The sequence below is a fragment of the Pleurodeles waltl genome, chromosome 7, assembly GCF_031143425.1.
Source record: "Pleurodeles waltl isolate 20211129_DDA chromosome 7, aPleWal1.hap1.20221129, whole genome shotgun sequence".
NCBI lineage: Eukaryota > Metazoa > Chordata > Amphibia > Caudata > Salamandridae > Pleurodeles > Pleurodeles waltl.
This window is the reverse complement of record NC_090446.1, coordinates 1,260,230,790-1,260,256,679: the sequence shown is the minus strand read 5'-3', so window position 1 is coordinate 1,260,256,679 and position 25,890 is coordinate 1,260,230,790. Positions and strand designations below refer to the sequence as shown.

At 45.0% G+C, this 25,890-nt stretch overlaps 1 protein-coding gene across 5 annotated transcripts in view; it reads right to left on the bottom strand.

The window, feature by feature from the left end:
* The window catches only part of LOC138246148 (cytosolic phospholipase A2 gamma-like), an 823,362-nt gene that overhangs the window by 517,256 nt on the left and 280,216 nt on the right, over positions 1-25,890 (bottom strand). The window lies entirely within an intron of this gene.

Below are 25,890 nucleotides of genomic sequence, written 5' to 3'. Positions count from 1 at the left end.
GTGGAGAGCCCTAAGGTAAGGAATAATGCTGGTTTTTCTGGGAAGGTCGAGGATGAGTCTTGCTGCAGCATTCTGGATCGTCTGGAGACGGTTCAGGAGTTGTTTTGTGGTTCCGGTGTAGAGCGCATTGCTGCAGTCGAGACAGCTGGAGATGAGGGCCTGGGTGACTGTCTTCCTGATTGAGATGGGGATCCATTTGAATAGCTTGCTGAGCATTCAGAGGATGTGTAAGCAGGCAGAGGAGACAGCATTGATCTGTTGCTTCATGGCTAGTTGGGTTTCCAGGATAATTCTGAGGTTGTGTGTGTGGCTGGTGGTGGTGGGTGGGGCCCGAGGGCAGCAGGCCACCACGTGTCATCCTAGGGGGAGTACTTGTTCCCAAAGATGAGGACCTCTGCTTTGTCTGAATTGAGCTTGTGGTAGTTTGTCTTCATTGAGGTGGCAATGTTGTTCATGGTGTTTTGGAAGTTGGTTCTTGTGTGGTGTCATCGTCTCTGAGGGATAGAATGAGCTGGGTGTTGTCGGCGTAGGAGACCATGTTGAGTCAGTGGGTGCGAGCGATGTCTGCCAGTAGTGTCATGCAGGTTTTGAAGAGGGTGGGGCTAAGGGAGGAGCCCTGGGAAACGTGACAGATTATGTCGTTTGGGTGCAGAGACGAAGAGTGGTAGGTGGATTCTATGTGTTCGCTGGAGTGGAAGGAGGAGGTCCAGTTGAGTGTGTTGTCTTGGATGCCAATGCAGTGGAGTCTGGTGATTTGAGTGTGGTGGGATATGGTGTGGGAGCCTGATGATAATTCGAGGAGGATGAGGGCAATTGTTCCCCCAGGTCGAGGAGGCATCTGATATTGTGAGTTGCTGTGATTAGGGTGGTCTTGGTGCTGTGATTAGACCAGAAGCTGGATTGGGATGGTTCGAGCAGGTTGTTGTCTTCAAGGTAGTCAGTGAGCTGGCAGTTGTTGGCCTTTTCCAAGACTTTGGCAGGGAACTGGAGGAGCGAGTTGGGGCAATAGTTTCTGAGTTTGTTGGGGTTGGCTGAGGGTTTCTTCAGGAGAGACTTGACCTCGGCATGCTTCCTAGCATTGGGATGGTGGCTGTGGAGATGGAGATGTTGAAGATTTCTGTGAGGGAGCCTCTGATTACTTCTCTTCCTAGTTTGTAGAAGTGGTGAGAGCATGGTTACGAGGGGGATCCAGAGTGGGAATGGAGGTCATGATGGAGATGGTGTCTTCAGTAGAGAGCTGCTTCCAGTCTGTGAGCCGGTAGGGTGAAGGGAGTGTGTGTTTGGGTACAGAGGTGGACAAGGTTGATGGGCTGGGAGTTAAATTTGCTATAGATGTCGGAGATCTTGTGGTGAAAATAGTCCGAAAGTGTGTCCCAGAGGGCTTGGGAGGAGTGGATCATGTCCTCTGTGGCGTAGGGGCAGGAGAATTCTCTGATTATGCTGAGGAGTTCTTTGGCTTGGTTTGCTGCAGACAAGACTCTTAAGAGATGACCACAGGAGACTAGCTGAGAGGGTCACGAATGCAGAAGGGTCCTCTGACACTATTGCTCCTGACCCGATATCTGTAACAGGCCAGATGTCAAAAGTGGAAGAAAAAGTCTAGACCTTCTTAGGAGGGCAGAACACTCTGGAAACAGGGCCAGCAGGACTAACATATACATTATATGTTTACCTGAGAAAATAGAGGGCCCCAGCTGGGTCATTGTAGCCCATATGGAGAAATGGCTCAGGGTCGAAGTGGGCCCCGAGGGCCTGTCCCAGTTTTACACACTTGAACAAGCCCCTGAGTACCTGCGCATCGACCCTTGCCTGAAATGGATCCAAGACCAGTGGTGGGCAAGCTGCAATACTATTGTGACGAGACCACATTCTGGCCAAGGCTCGGATCAAAAGTGACATCCTCCTAGAAAACCAGAGAGTGATGATGTTCCCTTATTTCACTAAAGAGGTCCTACAAAAGTGGGCCTCTTTCCTAGCTGCTGAAAAATGCCTTTGCTCTGTAGGCATACAATACACAATGCTGTTCCCTGACAAATTACAAGTGAGTCATGGGGATGGAGTGCAGTGCTTCCCCACTCCTGCTGCGCTCTGGAACTGAATTGGCAGTCTCCCCCAAATGAGGGCGCACCCAGTAGCAACTACTGGCAAGTCGAAAAGAAAGTCCTCTGGAAGAAAGACAGGCAATGTTGCGGCAGCAGCCCACTCCCAATCACAGGCCAGGAAGGCAAGCTAAGGGTGGTGAAGATGATAGTGGCCTTTTGCGCAACCTCCCCTTCAGGCCTTGGTGTCCTCCTGTGACAATGAGTCCTCATTGCCACTGGTCACACCAGGACCACATCATTTAATGGACCCTCTCTGTTGAAGCTAAATTATACTGTGATGCTCTGGCTATGTGTCTGTATGGTATGCCTGCAAAGATACTTGCTAATGACTAGGTTTGAATGGGATTCTATTATCCTGATTCCCTACTGGGTGGCGTGATGTGAGGCCGGGAGGCACTGTGACCAGTAAACCTCCCTCCGACTGAAGTTTTGCAGAAGATGGCTGAACAAGAGTTGACAGGGGTTTTTCAGGTTTGGATGGGGAATCTGTTTCTTCTTGTCCTGGGGTGCTCGCATTGGGATGGTTGTTTTTGGTTTTTAGAGGTTAGATGTTGGTGTTGGAGGCTGGCCCTCTATGTAGTGTACAAAAAACAAGTACACTATGCAGAGGGTCTGAACAACCACATGTTAGTTTCCAGGGATAAAAATCAGACCACCTAATGCTCTAATTTTTAAGGTAGCTGGTCAAGCAGTTAGGCTAATCCAGGAGATGTGCTAATTATTTGCTGTACTCACAAATCCAATCATGCACCACACACATTCAATGAATAACTCAAGACCAGAATTTATAAAAATACTTCAGAATTATATAATTTTATATAATTTTCAATACCAAAATCTTGAGAATACATTAAATACTTTTCTTGCTATGACTTAAGTTTTAGCAAAGTTAGTCTTTCTGTGTGCAATTACGCACCATTGGAATCAATAGGCAATCACTTTTAAAAATGCATTAAAAAAATCGTACGGTTGAGTTACCAGTCTATTCTTTTGCAGGGTGGTCGCAGTGGTTGGTGGACACCTTGTGCCAGCTGGAGAGCTTCGGGCAGCTCCCGGTTCCGGCGGGAGGAGCTTTGGAAAAGTTCTTGGCCCAGGCACAGGGCCACCTGGATGGGCCATTTGGAAGAGGAGCTGGTTTGCAAATTCAAAGTGGTGCCTGGGGGTCCCCTTTGGCTGTCGAGGTCACAAGGCATTGGGGACCTCGGGCACACAGCAGATCCTGCGATGCAATGCCCAGAGCGGCCAGGTGCAGGGCGTTTTGGAGGTCTTGGATGCTGTGCGCAGCGAAGTCCACTGGAGCTGGAGGTAAGTCTCTTTGGGGGTCGCTTACAGGACAACGGGGGCACTCTGGTCGGAGGTCCAGGGTGTTCCTCAAGTGACTCGACTGGGGATTCCTCCTGAACCTTTATCAGCTCGGGGGAGCTGGTTTTCTCCTGGTCTCATGTCAGCTGGTATTGCTCTATCTCAGCCACTAAGGGTCGCAGCGTCACCAAACTTGGTACAGTTGGGGGGCGTTTCTGGACTGTTGTCTGTGTGTTGTTGGGTCCGGCTGTGACCTCCGATCGCAGAGATATAGGCAATTCAGTGAAGTGTCCCTCACTGGTTTCTAGGTCCTTTGCAATTTAGTTGCTTTTCTTGAGTGGTACCTCCACTCAGTAGGGAGATCTGGGGTGATCCTTAAAGCCTGGAGGTTTCCTGGGTTTCTTGGGGTCGGTCCAGTGTTCAGCTCCTCTGATGTCGCGATTGTCAGGACTCTGGTGCAGCAAGCAGGGGTCTTGGCGCCTTTTCTGGTGCTGCAGGTCCTCAGTCCTAATTGTCTGGAATCCTAGTAGGACACATGACACACAACATACTACTAGGGGGCGACTATAACTGTGTCATAAACCCAACTTGGTAGGTCCCACCCACCACTTCCTGATTCAGCAGTCTACAGCCTCATCAGGGTACTCAGGGGTGAAAACAGAGATGGGGACTGGTGTATTCTTGGAGAAACACCTATCCCGATTCTAATGATTACTCATTTCATTCAGGGATGTACGACTTGCAAGTGCATTTGGACACTTTTCTGTGTTCCCCAAGAGTACTGGATGCAGTCCAGAATACCTATGCCGGATCCTATCTAATCACACCCAGACATTATTGTGCCTGGACTGGCTTAGGGAGCACCCTTGTATCCCTGACTGATGACTACGGGTGGAGGCATTAGAGGACCCAGTATTCCAACAACCTATCGGGAAAGTTATAAAGGCTTACGTTTTGAAAAGCAATGCTACAGAAGCTTCTCCAATAATTGAATGGGACACTTTTAAGGTTGTCTTTAGAGGTAAATGCATATCGGAAATGGTACTGGTACAATGCACTCTGATTAGGGACCTTGAATCACGTGAGAAAACACGTTGGATGTCACAAGCCCAGGAAACCCAGCCCTGAAGCAGTAGCTACTTGACACATGGGAGGAGATGGCAGTCCACACTGAGAAACTTTGCTGCTTTGACTATCATGAATATATGACCATACTTCACAAAGAGAGAGATACGGCAGGGTACCTATTGGCATGGCTGGCTTATCGCTCATCTAGGGGTTCTATCATCCTCGAGGTGGCATTAGCAACGGGCAAGCACCTCTATACACAAGGGAATAAACAGTAGATTCAAAGAATATTACAAAGTGCTGTATGCACCTCTACCAGCAATAAGTCCCCAACAGGCGAGCGGATTCCTAGACCCAGTGGTGGTTCCGACTATTACACAAACAGAAGCAGAGGCATTGAGGGGAGATATCACAATTCAGGATGTGAGGGTCACAGTTAAGGATCTGGCCTGGGACAAGATCACAGGGACAATTAGATTATTGGTTGAGTTTTATGCAGCATACGTTTATGATCCCGCCTCTAAATTAGTTGATCTAGATGTGGGGGACAGGGAATCATGACATCTACCCACCACCTTAGTGATCCCTCTGCTGAAACTGGGTCATCCACCTCAGAATGTGAAAGCATACAGCCCATTATTTATGTTCAACATAGATTACAAAAGCTTGAGTAAAATACTTGCTACCTGACTTCTTCTTCGGATGTCCACCATGGTCCATGCAAATCAGACCGTATTTATCCATAGAGGCAACACAGCCTACAATATCCGAAGACTGCTCAGAATCATAGATGCAGAGTTCACAGACAAACTCAAAGCAGTGATTGTAGCAATAGATAATGAGAAAACCTTTGATAGCCTTCAGTGGGACTTTTTCATACCAGGTAATGGTGAAAATGGGCCTGGGATTGGGATTTATCACATGGGTCCAATTTTTGCACTCTGCTCCTATAATCTGAGTCTTGACAGGGAAATACATATCAGAGGCATATGAAGTGGGAAAGGGAACCAGTTTGCCCACCCTCCTCACTATTGTCCGCCATTGCTGTTGAACCTCTGGCTAGTAGCGTGCAACTGGGTGCAGCAACTGGGACTGAATGTGCACGGCATACCGCACCACTCCGCCTGCTACACAGGTGACATGCTATTATGTCTGCGAGATGCAGATACCAAGTTGCCTAAGGTGATTACCCTTCTGGAAATCTTTGGAAGCTCTTCAGGCCTGTGCATTATTTAGAACAAGTCCAGCCTGTTTCCTCTCAGCAGAACAGCCTCCCAACCCTGGGACCTGTGTAACCTCACCTGGGAAGGGACATGTCTAAAATACCTCAGAGTTGTCCAGATATAAGACAATCCCATAGATCATTTAGAGGGTAACATTAGGGTAGCTACAAGTAGCTTTAGGGCCAGTGCAGACTTCTGGAAGACCCTACCACTGTCAGTGGCGGTAGAATGGCAGCACTTCCCAGACTAATCAAATCAAATCAAATCATTAACATTTATAAAGCGCGCTACTCACCCGTGCGGGTCTCAAGGCGCTAGGGGGGAAAGGGGGGGTTATCGCTGCTCGAACAGCCAAGTCTTTAGGAGTCTCCGGAAAGCGGAGTGGTCCTGGGTGGTCCTGAGGCTGGTGGGGAGGGAGTTCCAGGTCTTGGCCGCCAGGAAGGAGAAAGATCTCCCACCCGCCGTGGAGCGGCAGGTGCGAGGGACGGCAGCAAGTGCGAGGCCAGCGGAGCGGAGGGGGCGGGTGGGGACGTAGAAGCTGAGGCGTCTGTTGAGGTATTCCGGTCCCTTGTTGTGGAGGGCTTTGTGTGCGTGGGTGAGAAGACGGAAGGTGATCCTTTTGCTGACTGGGAGCCAATGCAGGTGTCTCAGGTGTGCGGAGATGTGGCTGTTGCGGGGTACGTCGAGGATGAGGCGGGCCGAGGCGTTTTGGATGCGTTGCAGGCGGTTTTGGAGTTTGGCTGTGGTCCCGGCGTAGAGGGTGTTGCCGTAGTCCAGGCGGCTCGTGACGAGGGCGTGGGTCACGGTTTTTCTGGTGTCGGCGGGGATCCAGCGGAAGATCTTACGGAGCATGCGGAGAGTGAGGAAGCAGGCGGAGGACACGGCGTTGACTTGCTTGGTCATGGTGAGAAGAGGGTCCAAGATGAAGCCGAGGTTGCGGGCGTGGTCTGCGGGGGTCGGTGCGGTGCCGAGGGCCGTGGGCCACCAGGAGTCGTCCCAGGCGGACGGGGTGTTGCCGAGGATGAGGACTTCCGTTTTTTCAGAGTTCAGCTTTAGGCGGCTGAGCCTCATCCAATCTGCGACGTCCTTCATACCCTCTTGTAGGTTGGTCTTGGCGCTGGCGGGGTCCTTGGTGAGGGAGAGTACAAGTTGGGTGTCGTCGGCGTAGGAGGTGATGATGATGTCGTGCTTGCGTACGATGTCGGCGAGGGGGCTCATGTAGACATTGAAGAGTGTCGGGCTGAGCGATGAGCCTTGAGGTACGCCGCAGATGATCTTGGTGGGTTCTGAGCGAAACGGAGGGAGGTAAACTCTTTGGGAGCGGTTAGCGAGGAAGGAGGCGATCCAGTCCAGGGCCTGGCCTTGGATCCCGGTGGAGCGTAGGCGGGTGATTAGGGTGCGGTGACAGACGGTGTCAAAGGCAGCCGAGAGGTCGAGGAGAATGAGGGCGACTGTTTCACCGTTGTCCATCAGGGTTCTGATGTCGTCTGTGACTGAGATGAGGGCGGTTTCCGTGCTGTGGTTGGTTCGGAATCCGGTTTGTGAAGGGTCGAGCAGGTTGTTGTCTTCCAGGAAGGTGGTCAGCTGTTTGTTGACGGTCTTTTCTATTACCTTGGCTGGGAAAGGTAGAAGAGAGATGGGGCGGAAGTTTTTCAGGTCGCTTGGGTCAGCCGTAGGTTTCTTTAGTAGGGCGTTGACTTCAGCGTGCTTCCAGCATTCGGGGAAGGTAGCAGAAGAAAAAGAAGAGTTGATGACGGTCTGGAGGTGCGGGGCGATGATGTCGTCGGCTTTGTTAAAGATGAAGTGCGGGCAGGGGTCCGAAGGGGCGCCGGAGTGGATAGAGTTCATGATGGATTTGGTTTCTTCCGTGTTGATGTGGGTCCAGTTGTTGAGGGTGATGTCCGGGGAAGCGGGTTCAGTGGTGTATGGTTGGGTCTGGTGTCCAAAGCTGTCGTGGAGGTCGCTGATCTTGCGATGGAAGAAAGTGGCGAGGGATTCGCACAAATCTACTGTATTTCTTCTCCACATTACCCATCATTAACCCCCAGTGTGTTTTTAGGGAATTGGATTCCTCATTGACCAAGCTCATATGGAATTTGGGTAGACATAGAGTGGAGTTAACCAAACTGCAGAGCCTGACGACAAATGGGTGGTTGGCAATGGTGGACCTTGAGGCATTCTACCTGGTAGCCCAACTGCAGTGGTTTACCCAGTGGATTTATTCCTGAGGGCAACATGGGGGCAATTTGAAAAGGACACTATAGGGCCCTATATCGAGTCCTTCTGTACTCTAGTTGCCAACAGGAGGACAGCACCCCAAAATTGAGAGTTTCTCGCCACTTCTGTCATCAGACCCAGCGCACCCAGACATTGGTGCCATACTCACCAGATCTTCAGCTCCATGGACGAGAACACATAGCACAGGGCACTTCCTTACAGAACACTGTAGAGTGGTCTATACACGGAGTGAAACACATTGGAGACTTATACAGGGATGAGGTATTACTACTATTTGATGATTTTTCGACCACATTCGACATGCCAAGAGGCCAATTCCTCCTACTCTGAGCAGTAGTTGCAAAAGTGAACACCGTAAGGGATGGGGGGATGGAGGAACCACCACATCACCGAGGATATCAAGCTTTATGCACCATATCAACCTACGTCAAAGAAGTAACATGTCTCTACCAAGCCATACGCTATGACTTCACTACACCTTTAGTGGAGCTGTGGGGAAAAATGTGAACAGGACATGGCACACCCTATCATGGAATCCGACTGGGCCAAAATTCTCATGAATGCATACATGGTGTCCCGCAATGCTAAATTCACATTGATAAGCTTTTACTACCTACATCAGGCCTACCTGACCGCAGGGAGACCTACCCAACTGTTTTGGACCCCTGGAGTGGCATGCTCACTATGCGGCAAAATAGAAGCAGAGATGTTCCATATGGTATGGTCCTGTCCCTTATTCATAGATTACTGGATTGAGGTGGTGACTTGCATCAACGAAGTGACGCAGATTTCCATCCCACACACCCCAAGGATTTTCTGCTTGAGGGATTTCCAAAGCCCTCCAAACTTAAAACCACCACCAGGTGTGTAGATCTATCTCTGACACTGGTGAAAAGGGAGATCATGATGAATTGGAAAACTGCCAGGGGACCTAGACTGACCAAATGGAAGGAAGAACTTACTCAGTGGGCGGGATATGAGAGCCCGGTCCTCCTTATAGAAGCAAGATGAAACCACAGTTCAATAGATGGGTCCAAGCTTGGGAACACCTGGTAGACTGTCTAGTTGACCCTGAATTGGTCATTTCACCTAGTACCACAGTGCACACTGACACAGAGGATACTGCACAGCCATACTTTTCTACCTCTTACTATGGGGACAAGAATAGGATGGGTTTAGAAAATGCCTGAGACTTATTGGTAGCGGGGAGTGCTGAATACAGGCTCTGGTCTGTGGAATTGGAATGGGGGCTCCGTTGGGGGGTAGGAGGCTATGGGAGGGGAAGTTAGTTTATTTATACCTAGATGAGTTCAGGTCATGCATGTGTATTAGAGCATTGCCTCTTTACTTCTACTAATGAACAGCACAATATTTGCTATCACACAGTAAAATGCATATGGACCAGCATGGCGCTATATTCTTGAACCCTTCAGGTCGTGTTTGTATTGCTTGAAAATACAATAAAATCTGTTTACAAATAAAAAAAGTTCTGTATAGCAATGTGGAGAAATATTTTCTGCATAGTAAGTCCTGACATTTTATCTATTTCTGGATCCTATTGTTGCTTGGTATTAGGACTCAGTGTCCAGGGATGCTGCTATTCAGTGTCAAAGTGAGTATGCTCTGGCCCTAACATGGTAAAACCGGTTTCACCTATTCAGTCCACTTCAGTTCCCTGTAAGGTCATGATAGATGGAGAAGAAATTACACCAGTAGCATGAAAGTTAAATGTCATTGCCTGCAGTGTGCACTTACACCACCCACAAAATGAAAAAATAAAAAATATATGTCTACTATTGTGGGCTCATTTTACACTCTGTTTGGGCACATGTAATTTAGCGTAGCTTAAGCCTGCAGCCTCAGCCCTTTAACCTAAATAGGTGCAGTGATATCTTTTATTCAGTTTTATTCATTTTTAGTTAGCCTGTTTTCAGAGGGGATGTTTTCTAATCCGCTGTAACTCTGTGATTCTGTGAAAGCATTGTTATTATTATTCTGTGCTCAACATTTAACCATGTATCTCTGTCCAAGGCTGACTAAAACAGTAAATGATAATCCAGCTAGCAATTATTGCCACAAGACTATGTAAACAGCCCAACACTTTGGCAGATGCCCACATCATGACTTTGTCATGGAACAGAAACATATTTCCTATAAAAACACTGAACAGGCCAAGGGACAACAGGGAAGTCATTGTGGCCAGTGTTCTGCCATTTCCTTGCTGACCTCAGCCCTGTCTCTACAATCAACCCAGGAGATGGTGAGCAGACTCCTATCTTCCAGGTAATGGGGTTGGGTGCTTGTTGGAAATGGCCCTCTCTACAGGCTCACCACCACCCCAAACTTTCTGCCTTCCTCCTTATAGACTCAGATGGTGAACTTGTGATCCTTGATGGTGGAAGTGAAAGTGAATAGGGTCTCTGTCACAGCTCCAAGGGGCACAGGGGCCAGCAGAACCAAGATAGTGGAAAGGCTGGTTTCCCCAAATCAGTGCACTGGTCAGATGTGTAGGGTAACCCAGGCCCAGGGGCAGGTCTCTTTCCACCCCATGGCCCTGCTATCCCTGAAGTGGGATGGGGAGGTGACCCAGAGAAGGGTCATGAGTTGTCATCGGTGACAGAAGTGCCAGGGGGGCAGCTACAGAGGGCGCTCTGAAGCGTCAGACATCTGGGCATACCACTCCCATATGGAGGGTACAGAAGCCCAGATTGGAGATTATTGGGAGAAAGGGCACACCCTGACTCCTGTTCACGGTCAGGGTACAGATCTTGGGCTGAATGACCAGCCTCAGGTTACCATGCCTGAACTGGTGGGAGGGAGAGTGGAGAAAGGGTGCCCAACACCTGGAGCTCCTGCTACCACTCTGAGAAACCTCAGAGGTCAGAGATCCTAGGGAGGTCTGGGGCTTGGCTCTTGACACTGACAGCTGTCACTGGACTGTTGAATGTTCTTCTTGTAGGCAGAGATTACCCTTGGTTTGGGACAGACGTCTGATCCAGGGGGTGGAATGGGCCACACCACTTTGTTGGCCATGGTGGTATTGTCTGCCTATTGTCTGTCTGTGAGCAAATTAAATGTAGGTGCTGCACAGATGTGGTGCCAAGCTACCCAGGGTTAAGCACAGGTTGAATCATTGACTTTTAGTAGTTCACCCAGCAAGGGATTGTGGCTTTTGCTTTACCCAATCAACCAATAACCACATTTCTCACAGTTCTCCTCTCGTGGACTAAGTATGGTCAGATTGGGCTATCACTGCTATACTCTTGCTTAAGAGTTAGGGCTAAGAAGAATTAATCAATGTATGTTATTTCAATATATTGAAATTGTTTATTTTCTTCTTCCTGGTCAACACAATCCTAAACCTGCTATGTCTCACTGCCCTCCTGTCATGTCTAATTGAGGCTTATGTATTTTATCGTAGATTGCCCTCTTTTCAATAAATGTATTGAAAGCCTTCCTGCATCTTTTCTTTGGCCTATGTGTGTGTGTATACAACATTTTGCTAACAAAAGAAAGGGGTGAGACTTGTCGACCATGACTTCTCCTGAGAAATCACACAGTGTCATGCATAAGGCTACCACAGATCCTCTTTTCTTTCAGGTGTGGTTGACGTGCTGTTAGCTAGCTAAAATGGTTGGACCAATAGCAGCCAAGATGGTGAGAGATTGACTAAATCACCCACAAACGGTGGTGCTGCCACCCCGAATCCAGCAGTTTAACAGGAGTCCTACGACACTACAAGCAGCACCAATGTGCTATAGCTGGGTGTAAATGAAATGAGCACTGGAAAGGAGGGGTCTTGTGAAAGTAGACAGGGTCGGAAGAGAAATTGTTCCAATGACTGGTGCACCTCACCACCACCTCCAGTCCTCAGTTTATAAATGTATATAAAATGGCTCTTCTCTTATAGATTTATTTAGTACAGAAACAGGTCTTCTGGAGATAGCTGAAGTGATTACATTCTGTCATGATCAAGGTCAGCAGGCCTGCCCATGTCCTGTTGGATTTGTTGACAGCTTTTGACACCATCTCCCATCAACTATTGCTCTCTAGATTATCCTTGAATTGGATCAATCATTATTATCTAACAGAGACCAAGCTGTGTATTTGGAACCATTTTTCTCTGCACTAAGAGCAATGAAGCATGGTGACCCTCAGGGCTCTTCATTGAGCCCTACATTACATTCATGTGTAGAAGACACCTCTAGCATTCATCATGGAAAAATGTGGTTTTAAAGTAATTTTGTATGCCAAATATACTCAGCTTGTTTTTTTTCCTTTGGGAACCAAGCTCTACATGAGCTAGTTCAGTTCAAGCAATGCCTGCCATAAGTGGTTAACTGTTAAATGGATGAACAGGAATTGCCTGAACTGTAACACTTTTAAAACGGAGAGCTTACTTTATGGTGCCTTTTTTTGTTTCTTGGCCCAAGAACCGGTGGCAGGAGGAATGAGGGCTCTTTCCACCACCCACAGTGATGGCAAGGGATTTAGGAGTCAAGTTTGATAACACTCTTTACTTCAGCCATCAGGTCCCTGCTGTTGCATGGTTCTGTTTTGCCACTGTAAGAGCATTAAAAAACAGTGGAATGTCCCCTTTGATGCTCGGAAAATCATTAGACACGCTTTCATAACCGCTAAATTCGATTATTCAATTGCTCTCTGTCTGGGTGTCCCTGCTGATCTTGTTAATCAGTTACAGATTGTGCAAAATACTGCAGGAAGATTGATTTTCATGCTGCCCGAATCTCATTTGGTCCGTTCACATCTCAAAGGACTTGCTCTCACTTCATAAAAGTATCATTTTTAAAACGGTACCGGGCATACTTCTGAGCCCCTAGCACCACAGAAGCGTCACTTTTTGTGACGCTCTGGTAGCGCCATGCCCTGCGCTGTATTTACAACGTGGTGTTAAGCCATTTTTTGTGGCTTAACGCCACATTGTAAATACGGCCCCTTCAAACGCAGCCCGTTGTGTGGCAGGGGCGTGCAATGTGTCTTGCTGTGGGTGTGCCACAACAACACCCATTACATTTTGACGCTGCCTCAGATTTACAAGTTTACGTAAACATGAGGCACGCCAAAATCTAATGCCACCCAAGGGGTGGTGTTAGCAAGACGCAACGAGGTGGAGTACTTTTATTCCTCCTCATTTTTTGCTTTTTCTATGTGTGCGGCATTAAGCAGCATGCATAGAAAGCACAAAATGCAAGACATGATAGACAATAGAGTGTCCCTTCCTGCACATAAACAATCATTTCAAAATTATGCTTTGGCACTTCTGTCACACACAGAGGTGCCAAATCGCCATTGGTGATTGTTTATGTGCAGACAGGGATACCTTAACATAAACAATGAAACCCATCAACGCAGACATCCTTGCACGATGGTGCAAGGATGCCTGTGCTGGCACTAGGCAGCTCAATTTAGCACCAGCGCAGGCTACAACAGAGGGGTGTGGCTTATTCAATTAAATATGATGCATCCTTGTGTTGTGAAAATGGCAGAGCGAGTCACTGCCAATTTTGGCACAGCGTCACGCTCTGTCATTTTCTGTTAAATATGGGCCTAAGTATGGATTCAAACCTTTCACCAGTTGGCCCCCCGATATCTGTGCATCAGCCTCAGACATTTTTTGCCAAGTCACAGTTTGTATTCAGAATATGCTCTTTTTCTAAAATATCCCTTGTTTCCCAGAGGAGGCTCTTCCTTTACAGTGTTAGCCACCAAGGCTTGGAACGGGCTCCCTTTAGAACCTCAAATTGCATTGAGAAGGAAATCCTGTTTAGCTCACATTTCAAGACCAGGCTCTTTGACCAGGATTAATCCTTCAGTCCTCAGGTCCTTCCTCACCATTACTAATACAACAGCAGAAGAAGTAACTCCTCCATGTTAGAAATGGGGTCTTTGGTTGGCAGTCAGGTTGCCCCCTATCCAAGCAAGGCCCCTCACTCTAGTCAGGGTAAAAGAGAATCACCCTCAGCTAACCCCTGCTTACCCCCTTGGTAGCTTGGCATGAGCAGTAGACTTAACTTCAGAGTGCTAGGTGTAAAGTATTTGTACCAACACACACATTAACTTAATGAAAACACTACAAAATTACACAACACAGGTTTAGAAAAATAGAGAATATTTATCTAAACAAAACAAGACCAAAACGACAAACATCCACAATACACAAGTCAAGTTATCACTAAAAATGCAAAAAGAATCTTCATGTAATTTTAAACACACACCAACACTGTTAGTGTGAAAATGTACCTTGGGTGCACCAAAAATAACCCCGCACGGGCGAGTGTGCGTCAAAAAGGGGTTGCGATGCGTCGATTCCACTCACGAACAAGACCTTGCGTTGTTTCTCCTTTTGTCGGGTCGGGCGCGTTGTTTCTTCTCTCCGCAGGAGAGCGATCCATTGATCTGGTCAGCACTCTTGGGTCTGGGCAGGCCTTGCATTGTTTTTACACGCCCAGCGGTGTTTGTGTCGGAAATTCAGCCGCACGATGATCTGAAAATCACGCAGCGCGGGTTGCAATCTCACCAGCCTCCGTCAGCGACGCTGCATGTCATTTCTCCAGCTCCGTGCGTTGACTCTTTGGTCACATTGTAGGTGAGCGTTGATTTTCTGCCGCGAAGCCGGCGGCGTGTAGTTTCTACAACCGCAGATCAGAGTCGCATCAATCTTTTCCCCGCATAGCATTCTGTGTGTGGATTTCTTCCTCTTAGGCTGCCAGCTTCTCCTTTCAGGGTACCAGGAACTGGATGGGCACCACAGGGCAGAGTAGGAGTCTCTCCAGAGACTCCATGTGCTGGCAGAGAGAAGTCTTTGCTGTCCCTGAGACTTCAAACAACAGGAGGCAAGCTCTAAATCAAGCCCTTGGAGATCTTTACAAGATGGAAGGCACACAAAGTCCAGTCTTTGCCCTCTTACTCTGGCAGAAGCAGCAACTGCAGTATAGCTCCACAAAGCACAGTCACAGGCAGGGCAGCTCTTATTCCTCAGCTCTTCAACTTCTCCAGGCAGAGGTTCCTCTTGGTTTCCAGAAGTGCTCTAAAGTCTGTGGTAGTGGGTGCCCTTCTTATACCTATTTTCTCCTTTGAAGTAGGCCTACTTCAAAGTAAAGTCTCTTTTGAATGTGAAATCCTGTCTTGCCCAGGCCAGGCCCCAGACACGCACCAGGGGGTTGGAGACTGCATTGTGTGAGTACAGGCACAGCCCTTTCAGGTGTAAGTGACCACTCCTCCCACCTATCACAGATGGGTCATCAGGAAATGCAGACTACACCCCAGCTCCCTTTGTGTCACTGTCTAGTGTTAGGTGCAACCAGCCCAACTGTCAAACTGACCCAGACAGGGAATCCACAAACAGGCAGAGTCACAGAAATTGTATAACCAAGAAAATGCTCAATTTATAAAAGTGGAATTTTCAAACACAAAATCTTAAAATCAACTTTACTAAAAGATGTATTTTTAAATTGTGAGCTCAGAGACCCCAAACTCCACATGTCCATCCGCACCCAAAGGGAATCTACACTTTAATCAGATTTAAAGGTAGCCCCCGTGTTAACCTATGAGAGGGACAGGCCTTGCAACAGTGAAAAACTAATTTAGCAATATTTCAATGTCAGGACATATAAAACACATTACTATATGTCCTACCTTGACCATACACTGCCCTTGGGGCTACCTAGGGCCTACCTTAGGGGTGTCCGACATGTAAGAAAAGGGAAGGTTTAGGCCTGGCAAGTGGGTACACTTGCCACATCGAATTTACAGTTAAAACTGCACACACAGACACTGCAATGGCAGGTCTGAGACATGATTACAGAGCTACTTATGTGGGTGGCACAACCAGTACTGCAGGCCCACTAGTAGCATTTGATTTACAGGCCCTGGGCACCTCTAGTGCTCTGTACTAGGGACTTACTAATAAATCAAATATGCCAGTCATGGTTAAACCAATTACATACACATTTTGGAAATGAGCACTTGCATTTTAGCACTGGTTCACAGTGGTAAAGTGCCCAGAGTAACAAAAACAGCAAAAACAGAGTCCAGCACACATCAACAACCTGGGGAACAGAAGCAAAAAGTTAAGGGAGACCACGCCAAGGATGAAAAGTCTAACACTCCACAATAGCCAATCCATTATCATGGTTTAACCTAAGGCAGCATAAAATTCCATTGTTATGTTTTTACATAGAAAGACAGTACTAAAATGTTACTTGCACAGTAAACTAATAAGACGTTTTATTTCCAATACACCTGCTTGCAGACAATCTTTACTGGACATTAATATTGTGCACAGAGGAAAGTAACATGAAATTAAACTTTACACAATGGCCTTTTTCTGCACATTCATAACAACAACATAGCAGTAGAGAACTCAGTACAAAACCTTATGTTTTGAAAGCACAGCACTTCAGATGAAAAAGCTAGTTAACAATATTACTTTAAGTACAGAGGCGGACCGCAGCTGCAGTTGAATTTCAATTATTTCTTAAAAGCTAAATGAGAGCAATGCCTGTGCACAACATTAAAACGTGCACTTTTCATAATATGGTCTAGTGCAGCCTGGTTCTTCTAACTGAACCAAATCGATGCTAAGCATTTATTTTTCTAATGTAAATTAATTTCTTACCTAACTTACTACATTAATTACCATATGGTCGTTTCACAATGAAAGAACTTTGTAAAGTGAAGCTCAGTTGTTGTCTTTAGGTATAGCATATTTTTGGAGTGTCTACAAACCCCATATATCTCTGCAACCAGAAGGGACTAATAAATGTATTAGTGTATTGGTATTGCTTTTGAAAATTCGCCATTGTGACAAAGAAATTACAGATGAAAGCATTTTCGCAGCTGTCTTTTTCCCCCGCTTATTTTAATTAATATTTTGTTTTCATGGCTTGTTTCTTTAGAAAAAAGCTTAAGGGATCCAGACAAATGACCCATTTATGACTTCAGAATTTGTCTATGTTTCTGAAATGTATGTCTTTCTGGGATCATCAATGGCTTTAACACTTGTTTTCACCACTACCTAGAAGTAGGTTGAAACCACATAAATGAGGAAAAATAGATCACCTCTGAGAACATGCAAAAACGGTGCCAATAGAAGTGTTGCTTTGATACAACTCCAATTGTTACATGCAGCTAGAATGATGGTAATCCTAGTACAGCAAACCTTTCGTTGATGACATTTTTAAATAAAAAAGCCTTCTTGAATTACACTTGTTTCTCAATTTCCTCACCAAAACACAAAATGTAGCTATTGTTTGGTTATTTTCTTGGGTCCCTCAAGTGTAATCTACAAACCCTGGGTATCCTAAGTAAAAAGGACATACATTTGGAAGGTGAATTAAAGTTATGAATGGTTTAAGCATAAACTAGCTCAAACAGCCAAAAAAAGGCTTAGCATAAGGGAAAGACCCAGCAGTTAATTGATGATATTTCCATTTCAACTACTGGCTATACCATTGTGTTTTTAATTATACAGCTATTAGCTCTGGAAAGAATATTGCAGACTATGAACAATTTGTCAGTTCATGTGCAGATCATATCCTATGGTTCCTTGCTCCACAAATGAGTTACTCTCGCACAGGACCCAGCTTTAATGCGGTGTGACCAGCGCCACAGCAAAGGTTCCAAGCTAGTGCGCTGTGTTTGAAAATACATTATGGGTTGAAAAACACCTGCTGCAGAGTTCATTGTGTGTCCAGCAATTTTCAGGCAAGAATAAAAATGTCAAGATAACTCTGGTGATTATTGTACTTGCTGGAGAGGGACAGGAATTTTCTCTAGTGATAGTGTTGACTCATATTAAAGTAGCATAGAGGGTTAATATGCCTGCTTCAAAGAACATGTATTATGCAGATCATATAATTGATTTTTATGTAGATAGCTCGGTGGATTACTCCTTTTACACACAGAAATCCTTTTGTTACTTGCAGTTCATAATAATGCACAGTGAGCTATGAACTATTTTTAAAGAGTTGCAAGTGAACTGCAAGGTATGAGTTGGAATGTTATTTTTCCTCAGTCTTTTGTTATCCTAATACTAGCCTTAAAGGGTTTATTAGGGTAGGAATAAACTCCTATTAGTAAAGCCAAACCCAACTGCTGTGTTATGTTTTAAATCCTGAGTTGTGCTTCTCTGGACCAATCACTATTGAAATATACTGCCCATCAACATGGATAACATGTGACTCTTATTTCATATAAACTCCTTTTCGCACATGTCTTTGAGCACAATGTGTGTGTAATGTAAAGTGGTCCAACACCCTAAACTTGTATGAGGTGTGCTATAAAACAAATGTAATACTTGTGTGAGAGGAGCTTTGGAGAAATGAAAGGCACTGTTGGAAGGTGGTAGCGAGGGAACACGTGCAGAAGAAGGTAATTTGCAGGCACCAACAAAGACTGTCGCACCAGGCACCACTAGCCCTAAAGCTGGCCCTGCCCTCCAGTGTTAGTTCCAATACACTTCCTGTGCTTTAACTCTAACCTGCTGAATCGAGGGGTGCTGTTGCACTAGCTGCCATTGTTAGACTGGCCTGCAAGACAATCTGGCAGTGCCAGAAGAGCCGCTCCTATTGGTGAATGTGCCAACCTTTATTGGTTGTTTATGGGCCTGCTTTATGGCCAGTTAAACTGTTTTTTACTGTTGATTACCATAATATTACCAAAAAACATACGCACCATCCCATAGCTTGCAAAACACCTAACCACGTGTCTTTTAAGGTTCGAAACTGCTCGAATTTCCCAATGTAGCCCACTTCTTTTGCTATCTGATTCACTAAGAAAGGGTCACTTTTATTTCACTGTGCACAACTATTTCTTGTGCCAATCTATCCTGCCTGCCATACCCCAACCTCAGGTACCTCTAGAGCCTCTACAGAACAGATGGAGGTTGATGCATTATGATGCAGTCTTATTAAGCACAATCATACACCAAAATCACCTACACTCCTCCCAAAACCAGTCTGTCTGCTCACCAGCGAATCTTGTGCTTGTGCTTAGTGCTCGCTGAAATTTACAGTGCTAAAATTAATCTATCACTCCCTGCAGTTAGGCCTGAGCAGCAGTGAAAAACTCTGGATATCCTCCAACTTCCAGAATAAGCTAAACCATGACACACCAATCAACATATTGTTGGCCCTCATCCCACACACCTGTCAAAACATATTTTTTCACTTGCTTATCTGCTCCAAAGCTCCTGACATGGCTCCGATCTGCCACAGCTTGGTGAATTACGGTCTTCACTTGCCTCAATACCAGTCAGACTTTGTGGGCGCCTAAAAGAGAAACCGCCATGATAGTGTGAAATTAGCAGTTAAGGTGTCACCCTGCCTCGTCGTGCAAAAGGCGTGCCATCCCTATCTGAGCTTTGGTTGGTACTGAAAAAATGAATGATGAGGATTGTAGCATGGCCAAGACAGGCAGCCCTGCCAACCCAGAAATTGTATTAATGGGTCTGTGGACGGCCATCTGAGGGAGGGACTGAAATCGGCGCCTAAGTCTCTGAATCCCAGTGTAGGTGATATTTATCACACATGGTAAATAACGATACCACGGTGTTCATTTTTTATCGGGTGCGATAAATAGCAACTATTACGAATTATTCGGGAATGCCAAGCTGATTTTTTTGCCAAAAGTGCCAAAATCCGCATGGTAAAAACCTTACACATTTCCCGTTAAAGTTCGGTAGGTCTGACCTGGAGAAATTTAAAGAAGCTTGAGGTATTTAGCTCAGCCCAGATGCGTTAAATACCTTAAAACAGGTAATTCCGACCCATGATTAACATGAGTTTACGCAGAGACCAGAATATAATGAGTAACTCAAGATCAGACCATGTGTGGGAAATAACAGGCAGATTTTAGTGTTCTAATGCAACAAAACCCTCATTATAGGGACTGTATGCTTAGAGGTTTGACCTGCTGAAATTCAGGGAACAATTAATTAAATGTATCTCAAAATGTCGTTGTCGTTAAGTAAAACCAAACTTGTAATTTCGATGTAATTAGGTCCTAAATAGCTTCTAGTATGTAGCTCGGAAGATAAATGCAATCGTATGCATGCTGATGATAAACTGGGCTTTCTTGTTATTTGCCAAAACCGGTAATTCTGCAATCGTTCACACTTAAAATGGCCAAGTCAACTAATAAGGCTAACTGATTTTAACCTTATCTGCACCTACAGAGTAAAGATAATCTGTTCGTTCTGAACCCACTAAAGTCCTTCTTCCTGGAATACTTCAGGATTAAGAGACAGCGCTTCTATTTGCGCTGCTGACCTATAAAATATTTGTAAAGTTGTATTTTCAAAGCAAGCATGTTATTAGGTCTAGCTAGTGACAGTTTTAGTTGTCTCTTCCCAGACATAATGTATCATCCAAAAATCATCCCACCACTGGTTGGTGTTAGTCCATAGTCAGCAGACATTGATTCACTGAACTGTAATTAATAAAGTTTGGAGCTTCAGTTCTGTACAGCTGAGCACAATTTCTTGGGCGAAGCATTGAACGCACTCAATCATAAGTGTGCCTGTGTTTCAATGCATTTGCAGTGTAGTGTTCATTACTCACCGTGGAAACTCAATGATCCTCCTTCCCCGAATTAAGATCTCGCAATTGGGAACAGGCATCTGCCATGCTCTCGCAGTCCCGACGGTTACCACTGAATTTGCAAACCCTCACCAGAGCATTAGTATGCCAACGTAATTTGGGAGAGAAGGAAAGGTTGTTGATTTTCAGTTTTTTTCAATTGTGACATTTTTTTAGCAAAACCGACTGTGATAAAAGAAAGATGCAGGACTGGATTTCAGGTTAATAGTGGAGCCTTTCAAACACCACACACAGCACCACATCCCAGGACAAACTGAGGGAGCAGGTTTAGCTCTTCGGTGCCACATGTTTGAGTTGGCTCTCACGGTAAAAGCAGTAGTATCATTTTGCGTGCATAGGAACTGGCCACAAACCATATCAGTGGATTTTCTTTTCTCATACCACCGAGAATTGAGTGCAGAAGCATGTGGAAGCCCTCAATTAATACCATCATGACTGCCTAACTTTTGTTGGCAAGCAAGTCCTATGCCTCTGCCAGTGAGGGGGACAGGGGGAGGGCTCCGGCATGTGGGGCGAGAAGATGGCACCATCTGGAAAGAAGGAGGAGCAGAAGAGGAAAGGATCCAATTCCATTTGCCAAGAAGGATGTAATCCAATAGGGTGGGACCAAATCCATGCTATGTCCTATGTAAAGGGCCTAGTACTTTCTATTCTCTCGAAGTGGAGGAGCTGACTAATCATTACCTGTCTGAATCATTCTGTATGGCAACCAGAGTAGTCCAGGGAGACTGGGATTCAATGCTATAAATGAAGCAAGATCACATTTGTGCTTTTTAAACCTCATTGTTCAAAATTTCTGAAGAACGTTTGATCTATTTATGCTTGAGGTGTTGAGAGTGGAGTAAAGTTTCTCCTTCATTTTATGGTTTGAAGAATAAGCAATACTCCTTCATTATCCTGGTGATTCTTCCAGGGAGTGTGCAACAGCACCTGATAATAGAGGCCTGCATTCAGCTTTGCAGAGGAGGGGACACTGAAGAGGTAGATTGAACTGAAACAGGAAGATTTTGGGCGGATGTTTGTCATTGAGTTTGTCACCAGTTTTCAGATCAGAAAATTAAATTCTCGAAGAGATAAAAAAGGCAACTGTCTATAGGTCAAGAAGTTGGCCGTGGCTAAGCACTAAAGAAGAGGCTGTTTGCTGATGGAGCTCCACGGTGGCTGAGGAGTGAGGCGACCTTAATGCCAATATTTTTAAGCTCAGCCCATGGAAATTACAGTTAAAACCATGGGATGGCTTTCAGGGTGCTTTTAATTCCTTTCCTTTACTCGACTTGCTGTAACTGTTTTGTTTGCCATCACTGCGGGGCTACTGTGGCTGAGGTGTGCAGTGCCCGCCTTTTTGTAAAGGGCACATTTGGAGATAATAGTTCCAGCTGCTCACTATTCATGACTTTATGCACATCAGTAAGTTTATTGACATTAATGTAACCCAGCATTTTTTTAAAAAATGCTATGACACACCACCAGCAGTGATGCAGTGGTAAAGACGTGCTTGGTGCAGCAATACTGAGAAGAGAATTGCAGTACCTACTAGGAAGTACACAGTGTTTTGAAACGTTTGCTACCGACATTTTGAACACAGCATAGCTCCCTTTCCTATCATTTCTGAGGAAGATTTATGTGAAGTAAGCCTGGTGGTCGTTTCAGTATTTAGTAAGATCCCCTTTTTCACTGTGACTTCATCCATATTGACTTCATTACCCTCTTAGAGGTTGCACTAAAGGCTCAAGACCAGTTCTAGGTGGATTGCAGAGTTCAGCTATGTGAAACTCCACAAAGTGCCAACAAAAATTCTGCCATACTATGTGGAGTGCAGCAAGCAGCAGAGTTTGGGTAAGTTGTGCTGTTTGTGCTGATTTTCAGTGCCAGCATTACGCTGAGCGCCAGAAGGCTGTAACTTCTTTCTGCCACTCGAGTAGATTTTCTAGTCAAGAGGCAGCTCCCTTAACGTGAGCAGCAGCTTTCTCATCACAAGCAGTTGCGGCCTACTGCGACCGCTTGCATTCAGAAATCTTGCTCGAGCTCGCCAACTTAGTGATTTCTCACGCTCATGCTCATCAAGTTAACATTGGCAAGTGCAAGTGAGAGAAAAAAACCTGCTCCATGTCACTTTGCAGAGTTTTTTGGAAGTCCGTGAGGAGTGGGTAAAACTCTGCAAACTCCACCGGCAGAGTGAAATTCTTCACCCACCTTTACTCAAGATAAACACCCCTCATTCCATTCTGGCTCATTGTCCAGATTTTCTAGGAGTCTATTTAATCTTTCGCAACACAAATTGCAATATCATAGAAGACAATTGTCAGACCCTTCAGGAATCAGTGGGTGTGAATTCCTCTTCTACAAATATGTCATCCATCAAATCTACTTTGAAAAGTAGTGCATCTTTCTCTGTCGTTACCCATAAAAGATATATAAAGTTCTACTTTCTCCAGTAAAGTCGCCCTCACCAATTTTCATGGAGCTTCTTCTGGGAGAATGCAGGGCTTTTAAACATTACATGGAGGAGACAAATCAAAAAACTTCAGTGACTTGATGATAAATGGATTTTATTTGACAATAGGGTCACTGAGGCAGAATGTGGAGTGGGTGATTTACAAGATGTTACCCAACAAATTAACTATCTTAATGCTGAAGTAGCACATCTTAAAAAAACATGCTGAAGATCTCAAACATCGTAATTGCACAAATAATGTTTGCATTCATGGCTTAGGGGAAGGTGTGGAAGAATTGGATTCTACATATTTTCAAACATTTTTTTCCCAACCTCTTAATTATGCCATATACTGCTAAATTAAACTTTCAACAATCACATCGCCTTGGTCACACACCTAGAGGAACTTCCATGCAAAGACTGAGAGGTGCTCTTTTCCTATTTTAAGAATATATTGACCTCCTCAAAGTCCTCCGAGTGGCTAAACTCAAAGGTCAGATATCCCAGCCTAGAAATGATCTGTATTTTTCTCAAGATTTAGCTGACTCTATTGAAAATCGATGGAAGAGATTTCTTACAATGCGGCCCATGCTAAGATCTATTGATGCCACATTTTGGTTTTCTATACCTGCTTGTTTGAACTCACATATAAGAACAAAACCACCACTTACAAGGACCCTGATGTTTTGCAAATGTTCTTAGAGTCTTGCAGAGAAGTTCACATTGATACATCAATACCTTTATGATTGCTCTTTTTTCTCCTTATTACAATTGTAATGCCCTAAATGTATACTTATTGTTGATTGTTCTTTGCTTTATAAATGTTCTGTAGCTATTTTATGAATAGTATTCTTCATTGTTCTCTTTCTTTCCTCCTAAGTATTTTTCATTCTGTGCTGTTATTTTTTTTGTCCGCTGTTGGCGGTTTTCCCTTTTCAGGACAATTGTGGACCCCAAGAGAGTCATCTTCTCCTATGGATTTATTACCCCTGAACTTTGTCTGTTATAGGTATGTCTTGTTTGTCGAGTTGGTGTTTATGTGTTTATTCCATTATTGTAGGGCCTTTTCTTTTTTTTTTTTCTTACCTCTTCTTTTTTCTATTTTTATTCCATTTTTTCGTAATGTTGAAAATCTTTATGTGCATAGTTTCTCCCAATATTCTAACTCCCAGTGTTTAGTTTACTATTGTTACAAAAGACAGAAGGCCTCATTACGAGTTTGACGGTCCATGTACCGCCAAACTTGTGGTGGCGGTCCGATGGCCAGATTATGATCCTGGTGATCGAACCGCCAGGAGGCTGCTGCCACTGCCAGGATCAGGGATTCTGACGGGTTGGCAGTGGTCAAAGCTGTGGCAAGCCACAGCAGTGCTGAGTTCGGTGCTGCCGTGCTGATCACAGCTTCACTTTCAGCCAGCCTTTTCATGGCAGGGTCCCCATTTGGTGTGGGCAGTGCAGGGGACCCACTGCCAGCACCCTCGGATTGCACATTCCGAGGGTGCTGTTTGAGATGGCATTGGCCTCGCTCCTTAAGGATTATTACAAAATTTCTGTTGGTCAGCCTGGTGGAAACATCACAATATGACGATGATGAGGCCGTTGCCTTGATGGCCGCCTCACCACCGCCATATTGGCAGACTTGGTGGTATTGCCACCGAGAATGGATCAGGCTCAGAATTTGTTTCTTATAGTTATATGCATTCATTTCTGATCTATTCTTGTATGCTTCAGTCTGAATGTTTCTATTATGAACAGTTTTATCAACATTATTCTGAATAATTGTTAATGTCTTTACAAGTCATTTATTGGAATGTTTCACCTATGAAAAGACAAATAATTTTATCACATTTAGCTAAGTTAAATACTGATGTGGCATTGATGCAAGAAGCTCACATAATATAATGTGAAGTCAACAAACTTCAAATTTGGGTGGACAATTCATTTTCTTCTTCAGGATATGGTAAGAAGAAAAATTGAGTTGTTATTTTACAAAATAAATCTTCGTATGTTCAATGACTTACTCAGGAGTGTGATAATGAGAGGACATGGAGTATTGGAAAGTTACTCCTTAACAGCCTTCCTATTTCTCTTTTTAATATGTATGCTCCTACAAAAACAGGTCAACATTTTTGGCCCATGATTTTTTTTAAACTGATGTTTATCTTTGATTATGGGCCCTTTCACTGACCGTAATTTAAAAGATTACTTTTGTGTCTTCTATTATACAATTTAGTGTGGCTATTGACCATAAAGCTCTAGTGGATGAATGGGGACTCTGTAATGCGACTTTCGTGAATATACTTTCTTTTCCCCAGTACACTCCAGTACACTCTTCTGAATCAAACATAGACCATCTTTTTTTCTCTAAATCCTTATCTCCACATCCCCTGCACTCAGACATTAATTAAATCTTGATCTTGGATGATGCACCAGTTGTTTTGGATTTGGATCTTCTCCTTGTCAATGAAGGTACTAAAAGATGCTAATTTAATAATTCTCTTCTGTAAGAAAGTAGCCTCTTTCTAGCATGGTTACCCCCAATTTTGGCCAGTTTCTGAGAGTGCGTCAGTGTGTTTTTACTGCATCACTGGGATCTTGCTAGCTAGGACCCCAGTGCCTATAGTAAAACCCTGTTTGTCAGCATGTGTTGTCTGTCTCACTGGGATCCTGCTGGTCAGGACCCCAGTGCTCATAGTTTGTGACCTAATGTGTGTGTTGTCAGTAATGCTTAACTGAGTCACTGAAGTTCTGCTAACCATAACTTCGGTGCTTATGCTCTCTCCGCTTCAGAATTAGTCACTATAGTTTAGTGACTTCATTTACTAATTCCAATTGGCACACTGGACCCCCTAATAAGTCCCTAGTATATGGTACCTAGGTACCCAGGGCATTGGGGTTCCAGG